This window comes from Lynx canadensis, chromosome B3, assembly GCF_007474595.2.
Source record: "Lynx canadensis isolate LIC74 chromosome B3, mLynCan4.pri.v2, whole genome shotgun sequence".
NCBI lineage: Eukaryota > Metazoa > Chordata > Mammalia > Carnivora > Felidae > Lynx > Lynx canadensis.
This window is the reverse complement of record NC_044308.2, coordinates 75,136,670-75,148,161: the sequence shown is the minus strand read 5'-3', so window position 1 is coordinate 75,148,161 and position 11,492 is coordinate 75,136,670. Positions and strand designations below refer to the sequence as shown.

General features: G+C 41.7%; 1 pseudogene; it reads right to left on the bottom strand.

Annotated features, from left to right (window-relative positions):
* Positions 1-3,503: 3,503 nt before the first annotated feature.
* Positions 3,504-11,492, bottom strand: part of LOC115517047 — a 34,306-nt pseudogene continuing 26,317 nt past the window's right edge.

Sequence of the window (11,492 nt, the reverse complement as noted above, 5' to 3'; positions counted from 1 at the left end):
AAAACAGTCAAGGGACAAATTGGTCTCTAATAAAACCACTCTTTATTACCACAGGAACTGCCTGCAGTACACAAATACAGATGCTCAAAAGGAATAAAATCACAAGCATTGATAACAGCACCCCTGGCATATGTTAAAGGTGAAATGAAATGCACACAAATATATAAAATGCTCAAACAATTTTAAGGGGAGAGGTTTAAAAGTTGCCAAGGTTCTCAGTTTCTAAAACCAATTTTTAAAACGCTTTAGTACCTTCACAAAAGTTCAGTATTCGGTAAGACCCAACCTGGTAACTAATGAATCTGGAGGGTTCAATATAGACAGAACTCCCTTTTTTCCCACCCACAGTATTTAAAAGACATTACATCTTAGATGTTGCCAGGCTATTCTTCAGAAGAGTTTCAAAGGAATGGCTTTGATATAGATGGCTTTGAATGCGAGCAGATTGTCATTTCTAAGAGGCAACTTGAAACAGGTTTGCAGCAGTGACGCCGAAGAGCAAAGGTAGATCAGGAGCCTATAAGCAGGTCAGGCTTCAAGCATGGCAGGAAGCCTGCCTCACAGGTGCCTTAGAACGAGAACAAGTTGCAATGTTAAGCTAGCTGCAGAAGCAGGGGGGTTTCCTAGGTACTTGTAGTACCTACCTAGAGATCGATAGGACAGGTTCATCCAGAGGAGAAGCGGAGGGGAGATTAAATAGTTTTCTCTTGAAGAAGCAGCTTTAGAAACCCCTAGGGAAGGACGTATACTGACCTGAATGTAATTCATAATGCTGACCTAACTGGTGAGCAAATCATAGACTCACGGAGTTGTAATAGGCCTTAGAGGCCCTGTAGTCAAAGCACCTACATCAGTGTTTCCAAAAGCCAGCCTGTAAAACAGCTGATATCAAGATTAACCTGGGGAAGTTATTTTTAAACATATAGATTCCTGGGTGACACCATGGGGGCTTCTGATTCAGCTGGTCTAGAATGAAGTCCAAGCATGGCTACTTCTAACAAGCTCCACTGTTGGAAAAGCAACTTGGAAAGAGAGGGGCAGATAAGACAGAGCTCAGGACCTAGGAATCTGGCTCATCTGACACCTACACGCAGGTACATTGTAGGCAATGCAGCGAAATGCCAGGTAGGAAGTCATACCAAGGGTCTATCAGACAGGGTGTTCCAGGCAAGAGGCTTGGTCATGGTGACATGTAGACCGACAGGCCAGCAGAGGCCAGTAGTTCCATCCAAACTCTGAACGAAGGAGCAGTCACAGCCAGGCTGGGTTCAGAGAAAGATACTCAGTCCAGAAAGTGTCAGGCCCCAAGGACATAATCCACACAGGCATACAGGAATAGAAAGACCAAAGACATGCCCAGAGGTGGACAAATCTGGGGCTCGGTCACGAGAACAGAGTTGAAGCCCAGTCTTTAAAACTACAAAAGAACCAAGGGGAGTTAGTACTGGTTGAATGCCTTCCTTATGGAAAGTACTTTTCACAGGTTGGCTCTTGTCCCTCTCCCATCATTACCTCACACATGCTTGACCTAACACACACCTAATAGGTGAGGTGCATTAAAAGGTGACCAGGGGCCAATTTTTCTCTCTCTGGGCCACAACATCATCATCTTTAAAATGGGTGGAATCATTCTTACTCCACAAAGTTGGAAAGGATAAAATACATCAGTATGGCCTAAAGGGATTTTACAGTTTCTAAAAGGAAATCCTAAACTTATGTTGTACTATGTTGCAAGACAACATGTTCACAAGCCTACCAGGACTTTCTGTATCTGGCTAAATTCCCCTTCTGCTTCTAAGGTCCTCTGTTAACCAATCACACCTTCTGCACCATCCACACTTGTCATGGCTCAAAGCCCATGCATTCCACACCAGCTACCCCAGACGCCGAGCTCCTTCCTCATCCTCACCAGTGTCCAAATTGTTATCCTTACCTGTACATTCATCCCTTCCCCATCCTTATATAAACAACTAAAACCATGTTAAGCACATACACTGTGCTAAGCACCATATTGACTATTTTATCAGTAGTATTTCTCTCAAGGGCCATGAAACTCTATTAGGTAGGTACTATTATTTTAACCCTTTCCACTGATGAGTAAACTGAGGCTTTAAAGAGAAGTAGCATGCATAAAATCACAGCAAACAGCAGAGCCAGGACTTGGACGCGGGTTCATCTGTGGCCAAGTCTTTGTTTCCAGGCCATGTATGCTCTTTGCCATTGACCAAGCCATCTGTCACTCAAGGCTGATCTCAAATCCCACTTTCTCCATAGCAGGGAGGGCAGCTCTAGGCTTCAGTGGATCAAGGCAACACCAAAAACTTTATTTAAGTACATCACAGTCTAGAAACCACATAGAAAATCAGTGAGACACTTCATTATCCCTTGCAAAAGGCGCCTTCCGGGCAAACAGGAAAACAGTGATGCTCACTGCATACTTAACTGGACTCTTCCCAGTAAGATATCAGCTGAGCCTCATTTTTTTTAAAATAGTTAGTCAGAAGCATGAAAACAATAGCAATAAATGCCTTAGGAAAATCACTCTGAACTTTGGTTTTGACAGCATTTAAGTGGAGATGGTGTTTTAGGACAAGCAAATCAGTCTGCTCAGTTCTCACCTCTGAATTTTCTCTCTCTTGTACGTTAGGCTTCCCCCAGGAAGGGGGACTTAAGCTACTCTGTCCCCGATCTTCTACTAAATTTCAAAACTAAGAGATAATAGATAAATAATTAGATAAATATATAAATAAGTTTATATAATCATGCACATATGCTAGATCTATGTATCTATACAGATCAACTTAGTTATCTATATAAATACATCTGTATGCTAGTCACCTGGTAGGTGACTTGGCATGGTTTAAAAAAGCATTTATAAAGGGCCTACTATGTGCCAGCTTCTGTATTAGGCACCAGGGGGGAAAAAGTCAGAATAAGATCTGGCTCCTGTCCTCAAAGAGTTTATAGTCAATGTCATGCACCTAGGTGTTACCTCTTTACTCATTAAAGTAACTATGTGACACTGTTATTATTTTAAACAGAGAGACCAGGGACACACAAAGAATGAAACGATTTGTTCAAGGCAATGCAGATATAAGAGTTAGATGTCTCTGCCCCCAAAACACAAACACGTCTAGCCTCAATGTGCTGTTTCTGAGTCTATTCCAAGATCTGATCTCCACTTTGATACTGTTTCTAGCAATTCAATCAACCTACTGATCCTCTTGCCTGATTCTTCTCCCAATAACTCTTTTTTTATTTATTTTTATTTTTTTAAATATGAAATTTATTGTCAAATTGGTTTCCATACAACACCAGTGCTCTTCCAACAGGTGCCCTCCTATTTCTGAACTCCTGCACTCCAGTAGGGGGAGCTTCCTTAGGAGTTGAAATTCTTCTGCTAAACTCCAGGTGGCGCTCTGCCACTTGAGGTAGTGCTTGCTGGCTGTGGATTAGCATCTGCTATACCCCTTGTTCAAGGGGTAGAGGGCCCCATTGGCGCATCAGGAGCCAGTTGCTCCAGCGGTGACCTCCCTGGCGCTCCTAGCTTCACCAGATGACCCCAGTTGTCTGTCCTCCTTGCCCTCTGGATACCATGCCCTGTCCAGCAGCCTACAAGCCCTCTTGGGCCTCTTAGGCCTGTCTGGGTGTGCCACACAAGTCTCCTGATATGAGAGTTGCAAATTAATTCAAGGAAAGTCTTTACTTCTCCACGTGCACCCCATCCCAAGGTGGTTAATCAGCTCATGCCTGGCCACACCGCAAGATATGACAGAATGTACCATAAATGCGTTCAATTTTCCTGCAGCAAAGTTTGTCAATAAGTAACAGCAGATATAAAATGTCAGAAAGGAAAGGGGTTCCACACCAGAGGAAAGTGGATTGGCAGGCTGGAGGGAATGGTCTGAATCAATCTCACTCTTACACGCACACACGCACACACGCACACACACACACACACACACACACACAAAACCTCTGTCTCCCTCTCTCTTTCACATATACAAATACAGTTGTTGCTCTCTCTCACTCTGTGTGTGCGTGTGTGTCTGTCTGTCTGTTTGTCTCTCTCAGGACTATGGTTCTCTAGAACTGAAGGCCAGAACAAAGAGCTCTCACCCAGAGCCACAGTGAAGGAGTCAGAGTAACTTACTATGAATCTGGTGATGCTTAAGCTTCAGGGCCCTCACATGCACTAGTCTGTATGAGTATGGGGATTGTCAAGTGTTCTGGATGGTAAAAGGAAGTCAGACTACAACAGGAAGCATTTCATATAAGCATTTCTGATAAATTGCCCCCTGAAAACTAGAATATGAATCTCTAAGTTGCCATGGCCTGACTTATTTTCTCATTCTAAAAATCTATGTAATTTATATAATTTTTAAGAAGTATTTCTATTTGTACCTGTTAGTGTTGATACTTTTGTATTACACAGGAGACCTCCCCAAGTTGAACAAACTATGGGCACACAGAGCCTAGATCTCCTCCTGGGGAGGAGAACATTGGTACTGAAGAAGCAAGGAAACTGAAAAACTGTGCTGAGATCCAAATGTCAGGAGGGGACTCTGGAGTGTCAGCCCACCGTAAGGAACAAAGGCAATTAAGGTAGTCGTATATGGAGTCTGGGATCCAGAAGTCTAATTACAAGCAAACGAAGTGGGAAGGATTCAGAGAATTGCCTGAGTAATTGTAGCTTGTTCTGAGGAGCCCCCAGTCAGAGCAAGGGCAATAGGAGGGAGGGATGACATGGTTAGAAAATCAGGGCAAAGCAGGGTGTCAGGGACCCAACCAAGAGTGCTGGAGTTGGTGGTGAGGTTACAGTCTAAGCAGAGAAAAGCAGGACATGAGGACGTATGCACCATTATACTGACTGGGCAGACATGGTGGGGGTGGTGGGGAAAAACCGTGGGGGCTGATGGGCACATAGGCACCATCGGCTCACCCTAAGACACCGCACCCCAAGAGTGGAGCCCTAAACACTCTTTTAGGCTGTATCAGTGACCCCTCAGAGAGAATGCAGTGCTAAATTAGCAGGACTGGGAAGAAGGCAATGGCAGGGAAGCAAGATAAGCAGCAGAATTTCACTCATAAATGGGGACTAGACTATTACCCATCTTACAACGTTGTTGAGATGATTCAACCAACGGTGTAGGGAAAATGTGCAGCCTGGTGTCATATTCAATCCTGGAGAACCACTCACGCCCTCCTGAATATGATGCTACCTTGCATATGGTCAGTAGAAAAGGGGTGAAAGTCTCCTGGTATGAGAGTTGCAAATTCATTCAAGGAAAGAACAACTAATTTTGCTTTAAAAAGAAATCAGCAATATAATGCAAAAATGCAGTTTTATGTTTTTCCTTATTGATTAATGAACTTCTTGGTAATTTTTATCTGCTCAGTTGGTTAGTGACTGGTTACTTTTCTTTATAGTACCACTAATAGTTTTAGTTTCCCTTATAGCAATAACTACCATTATTGTGTTTTATTTTCTAATTGATATTGTACTCTAATATCACTCTGTTATTTTCCCTGTGTTGTGGAAAAATTAGAAATTTCCTTCCATTTCAATAGCTCACGAGATGTTTGTGGCCCTCCCCAACTGCCCTTTTCCCCAGAATGTGAGCCATCCTGTAAGCTGACTTGCTGATATCTGTTCATAGATAAGGTCTCCAGCTCCTGGTCCATCACTCAGAGATCCTGTCCTCAAAAGGGCACGCTGATCCCTGCACGGACACCTGTCTGCTAGACCTTTGGAAGTGATCTTATCCCCATCTGGAAAGCTAGATTCTAGTTCTATCTATCACAAAAGGTCAGGGCTCAGTCTTCAACAGAGCCACTTACACCAAAGCAAGGAAACATGGGTAAGCCGCCAAAGCATGTTAGAAGGTTACAGTCTGGATTTTATTCAGATACAGACCTTTCTGCTTTCCTCTGAGGGGAAGAAATACTTAATATTATTGAGAAAAAAATTTTCCACTAACTAGAATCATGTTCAAATCACTCACAGAAGATACTTTGAATGCGCAAGGTTACTCTCAGGGAAGAATATTCAACATTGCAGAGGGGGGATAGGAGTCTGTCATAAATTTCTCCCACCTACCCTAGCATCCACAGTTAAGGAAATAATGTGGTTTTGCCTAATCTCCATGGCAAAGCAATCCTTGCCTGACCTCTCAGATTCCCCTCAGTCTGGAGATTGTGAAACCAGAAGGAGTGGTAGCAAATTCCCAAGAGACAACAAGGTGAAAATGGGGTAAAGTCTGGAATCAGCAGTCATTGCCTAAATGTGTGGGCTCTTGGAGTCTTCTTCAACTATCCATGAGCCACAGCAAGATGTTTAAATCTCCCCATTCATTTTTTTTTCATGGATAAATTGCATTTCCTTTTGAAAGACAGGAAACATCTACCCTAGCTCTTATTTATTTGAATGAGAGACATTACTCACATCAAGAAAAACCTGCAGGTGAAAACATGGCTAACCTACCCAACACTATATATTATTTCCTAATATGATTTACAGTGTAATACTCGGCATAAATCACAGTCAAAATTAAAAGAGAATCATAAAGTACAAAATGAATGCAACTCAATAAAGTCAAAGCCAAATTGTTATTCTTAGTAAATATTTACTGAACCCAAAAAATGTGCACGAAGGGAAAGCTCCAGAAATAAAACAACCTGCACTAAGAATTCAGTTTGGTGCTTCGTATTTAGTATATGCCAAAGAAAATTTTACTAAATTTTTCACCGTGATGACCATACACGGATATATGATCTTAGGTGAAGTTTGTGCAGGCTCAACATAACTCAGTTAATTCCGTATATAAATGCTACTGCTCATTCCTCCTTATTTTTCTTGTTGATCAGTCCGACATTCCATTTTATATCTGACCACGGAACAGCTACGCACATAATGAGAGTGAAAATCATGGCTCCCTTGCAGATGTGGTTCAAAATCTAAAACCAGTATAAGTGTGGGCATCAAGAATAGAAGAACTCATGCCACGTGCTCTCTGGGGATCAAGGTGGCAACAGGCTGTTCCTGCAGCCAGGCCCTCACATTTGAAGGAGGAAACCAACATACAGTGATTCCTCCAGGCAACCCGCCACTCTGATGTAGAGAAAATCCAATCAGGTCATTACCTGATGGGCACATGATTTTTGCCCTAATAGGTATGGATTATCTGCCAGGCCATGGCCTCCTTCTAAGTGCACTGCAGAGAGAAGCCAACAGATATTCTTTTCACACCAGGCTAGTAGCTTCATCTATTACTTTATGTAGTGACCAGGGCAGCGTCTGATTAATACAGTTCAGCCGATTGGGGATCTGGTGAGAGACACAGGGAAACTATTGCAGTGGTTCACAAATGATTCTGACTCTGAGATCCAGGGCACGGGGAATGTGTTTGAGAAAAAAATAGATACAGACCAAATTGTTGGTAGAGGTGAATATTTCTAAGTGTTCACACAATAGGCACACCTCCCTTCTGCCCCGTTTGAGATCTTGTAGTGGTTGGTTTGGAAATTGACCTAATTTTTATCTCGGGCATCTTAGACCTCCATCTGTAAGACTGAACGCTCTTACAAGGAGAACTGGCCCCTGCCAGCTTTGAGTGGTTTCAGCAGGAATTTTTAGGCAGCAAGGAAGCTTTCCCGGCTTTCCCCATGCAGTGTAGGCGGGGAGAGCGCCTGACTGTGAGTCACAAGACCCAGGTCTGGCCCCGCCTTCACCAGCAACAGTCAGTCACCCCACAGGTCAATGCCCCATCTTCAAAATGAGATTGATAGACTACTCTCTACCGCATGCAAAGGGAGCATTGAGGGCAAATAAGAGACATCAAATAATTTATAATTCTCTGGAAGTGAGACAAACACATACTGTTAAGATAGCCAGGGAGCATAGGCTGTTTGCACACAGAGGCAGAGAATGAAGGCAATTAGTCAAACAATTACTGCAAAGCCACTCCCCCTCCCACAAAGAAGAGAAAACAATACACACACATCCTTACCAACACTTATCTCACTAATCTGAGTATTTCAGACAAAGGGAATTTTGGCTGCCTGAATTACCCAGATAGTTCCCTTAAAAATCTCAATTTCACATATGCAGTGATAATGTCAATAAGGATAGCATTGTCCTCTATAGGGAATGAGGTGGCTAGACCTATAACCATTTCTTTCTGTTTGAATTTAACTTCTGAGGAAGATAAATTATTATGCTGTGTTCACCCCAAAGGAACCTTAGACTTCAGAAGACCACAGGACTATCTGGAGTTAGCTATGGGGTTAAGATTCAGAGTCCTCCAGAAAGTGTCTCTTCAAAGCATCTCTCTCGGGTCATAGACTGAACCTTGGGGATTCTGGGTGATTCTTGCAAAGCATTACAATTTCATCCTGTGGCTGTGCTACCAGGAGATATACATCAAGACTGCAATAAATTGCAATGCCTCAGGCTGAGACAAGCTTTGAGGGGTTTTACCTGTGGTCATTAGTTTAATTTCTGGAAAGAGTTTGTGAAAGTCTTTCTCAACCAACAGACACACAAACTTGGCACATTCAATTTAATGTTTATTTATTTTGAGAGAGACAGAGACAGAGTGTGAGTGGGGGAGGGGCAGAGAGAAAGGAAAACAGAATCCCTCACAGGCTCCAAGCTCTGAGCTGTCAGCACAGAGCCCGACTTGGGGATTGAACTCACAAACCGTGAGATCATGACCTGAGCCGAAATCGGATGCCCAACCAACTGAGCCACCCAGTGCCCCTTGGCACATTCAATTTAAATCATTTAAAGGGGTGGGGAGGATGGTATATAATTTACTCCCTGTGTGCAGAAATGAATCTATATTCCTAATTTTTCAGACATTTGATACATACACCTGGAATCCCATACTCAATGTTTTCTGTAACTTGGGTATTGCATTTAGCATGACAACTTCCTTATCTTCATAAAGTGGGTCATTTTAATAATGCATACTAGCTATTGAGAATTTTAATTCAAAACCCTTTATTTATGTTACATCTTTACAGTAGCCTTGGGTGGAAGACAGCCAGCATTCTATATTTATGACTACAAGATGTTATATGTAACTTCCTGAGTATAACCTAGTTGCCTAGTGAAAAAGAATGCTGCTTCTAGAAGCACCTTCTGTTAAAGTATCTTATGTTCAGGAGAAACTGACTGAACAAATGTGACAATGAAAACTTCATACCTACTTGTGCTACTACTTTAGAAAACTTGGGCTCTGAGTGTCAGTTTCCATTGCTCCTGTAAACTGTCACATTCACCACCAAGTGTCATGAGGTTGGGAATCCAACAACCGGCTGTATAAGTCTTACTTACCCCATACCTGAGTTGAAGTGAAGTCTCCCACTTTGGCCTTAAGGTTCTACTCTTTCATCCAAGCAGTGGTTTTGCCTCTGTCCTAAGAGAAGGATTCTTCTTTCACCTGTTCTCTGAGGCCACCCGGAGAACTAACCCTACTAACACCACTCCCACCTTGGCAGAACCATAATCCTGCTGGGTGCATCCTGGACCCTGATTCAGAGTGGGGGCAACCCAAATTACACATAATAGCAAAAGAAAAAAATCTGGTCTCCTGGCCTACAGTGCCCTAATCTTGCTCAATAAGGTTTTCTTGAAGATACAACTTGAAGCAGTATAAGAACCCAGCATTATAGTTAAACCCAGAATTCCAGAGCAACAACATTGATTTGTTTTAGAGATTCAAGAAAAAACATTATGCAAGAAGAAATGTCAAAATCAAGGATGTTATTCAAAAATATAATGTTCTGACTACAGAAAGTAAGTCAAAGCAAATGGACCAAAAATCAGGTTCCAAACTTAAATATTTGCGGAAGAGTCTCCAAATTAAATGTATAACTATACATATGTAAATATGTATGTGTGACCACACACACACACACACACACACACACAACACACATATATCTCTAACCCCTTGCTCAGATGCTGACCTACAGGCTCATTATATCAGTATTTGATATTTGCAAGATCTGAACAAAATGTGAGGAAAAATTTAATGTGTACCATTGTAAGGTTACTATTGTCCTTGCCCAAAAAGATCTATTCTTTTTTATATCTTTCCTATTTTTTCATAGAATTATCTTTTTTTTAATGAAATGATTCTCACAGTAGAACGTTGCTTTGCTGTTTTGTTGTTGCTTGGTTTGTTCTTATTTGGCAAATAAAATGTTGAAACCCAATGAGTCTAAACTTGGGGCATGCCATGGTTTGTTACTGATCCTTGAAATCCTTATATCCAGGATGTATGACCCAGACAACATACACCAAACTCTACTTGACGTTCGAATGCCTCTTCCTAACCCTCACTCATAGTCCTTCTCTAGGTCCTGCTGCCACAGGGTCTCGGTTACCCTTCCACATGAAGCCTTTTTATAGCTGAAAACAGTTCTTCTTCTCCCAAAACCTTTTTTCTTCAGAATAAAAATCTTTACTGTCTTCAACACAAACGATCCTTTTGAGCCAGGTCCTCAAAAAAGCCTGTGAGAAGGCCGAAAAGCTTGATGAGAAATATACGTAAGCAGAAAAAGCTTGAGAGAAATATATACTATTATCATTATATACTATTACCATTGAAGGCAAGAAATCACATCTATGTTTTATAAATGAGGCAACTGAATCCAATAAGTTAAGAGCTAAACCAATCAAACAGCTGGTAAAAGACATTCAGTACTCAGCAAACAAAACTGTCTTGCCCTTGATAAATGTATGCATTAAGGCAAAGGACACACATGGTAGCATGTGTATAAATTGATTCGACAAACGTCTCCATCATATAAACATATGCCATGCATTACTGTAGCAGCACAGTTACAGAAACCATGGTACAGTCCCTCCTTTTGAGGAGCTCACAGTCATGACACGGTATATAGGTAAAATAGTAAAAGTATGAAAAGTTGCACAATAGAAACAGAAACAACCAACTTTCATTTGGGAGAGCTGGAAAGGCGCAAGAGAGGACGTGACATGTAGGCTGGGCCAATGAAGGGTGAGGAGGAATTTGCCAAGGAGGGTGAACCGTTACCTAAGATAATTTACTGCAGAAGGAAGGACGTGTTTGGAGGAAGATGTAATGAGTTCAGTTCCAGAGCTACAGGTAACTTTGAGACACTCAAAGGAGACAACCAGGCAGCAACTACATCATGTAAAAGAAACTTGAAAAAATAGACCTATGAGGTACATGCACAGAAAGCCAAGCTGGAAAAAATCTTTTCACTCTTCTACAAAATTGGAAAATGCTTTGTATATAAGCTTAGGATAACTTACTTTTTTTTGGGGGGGGGGGATAAGTTACTTTTAACTCAAGGATTCAAGACAGTTTTCTTTTGTGAATCATGGCGCAGAAACCCATTTTTATTGATAAGAATGAAATGAGAAAGAAAATAAAAATATTCTCCAGAGAGGTGAGTTTCAACAGTATGAAATGAAAGGTGTTCAACATCAAACTTTC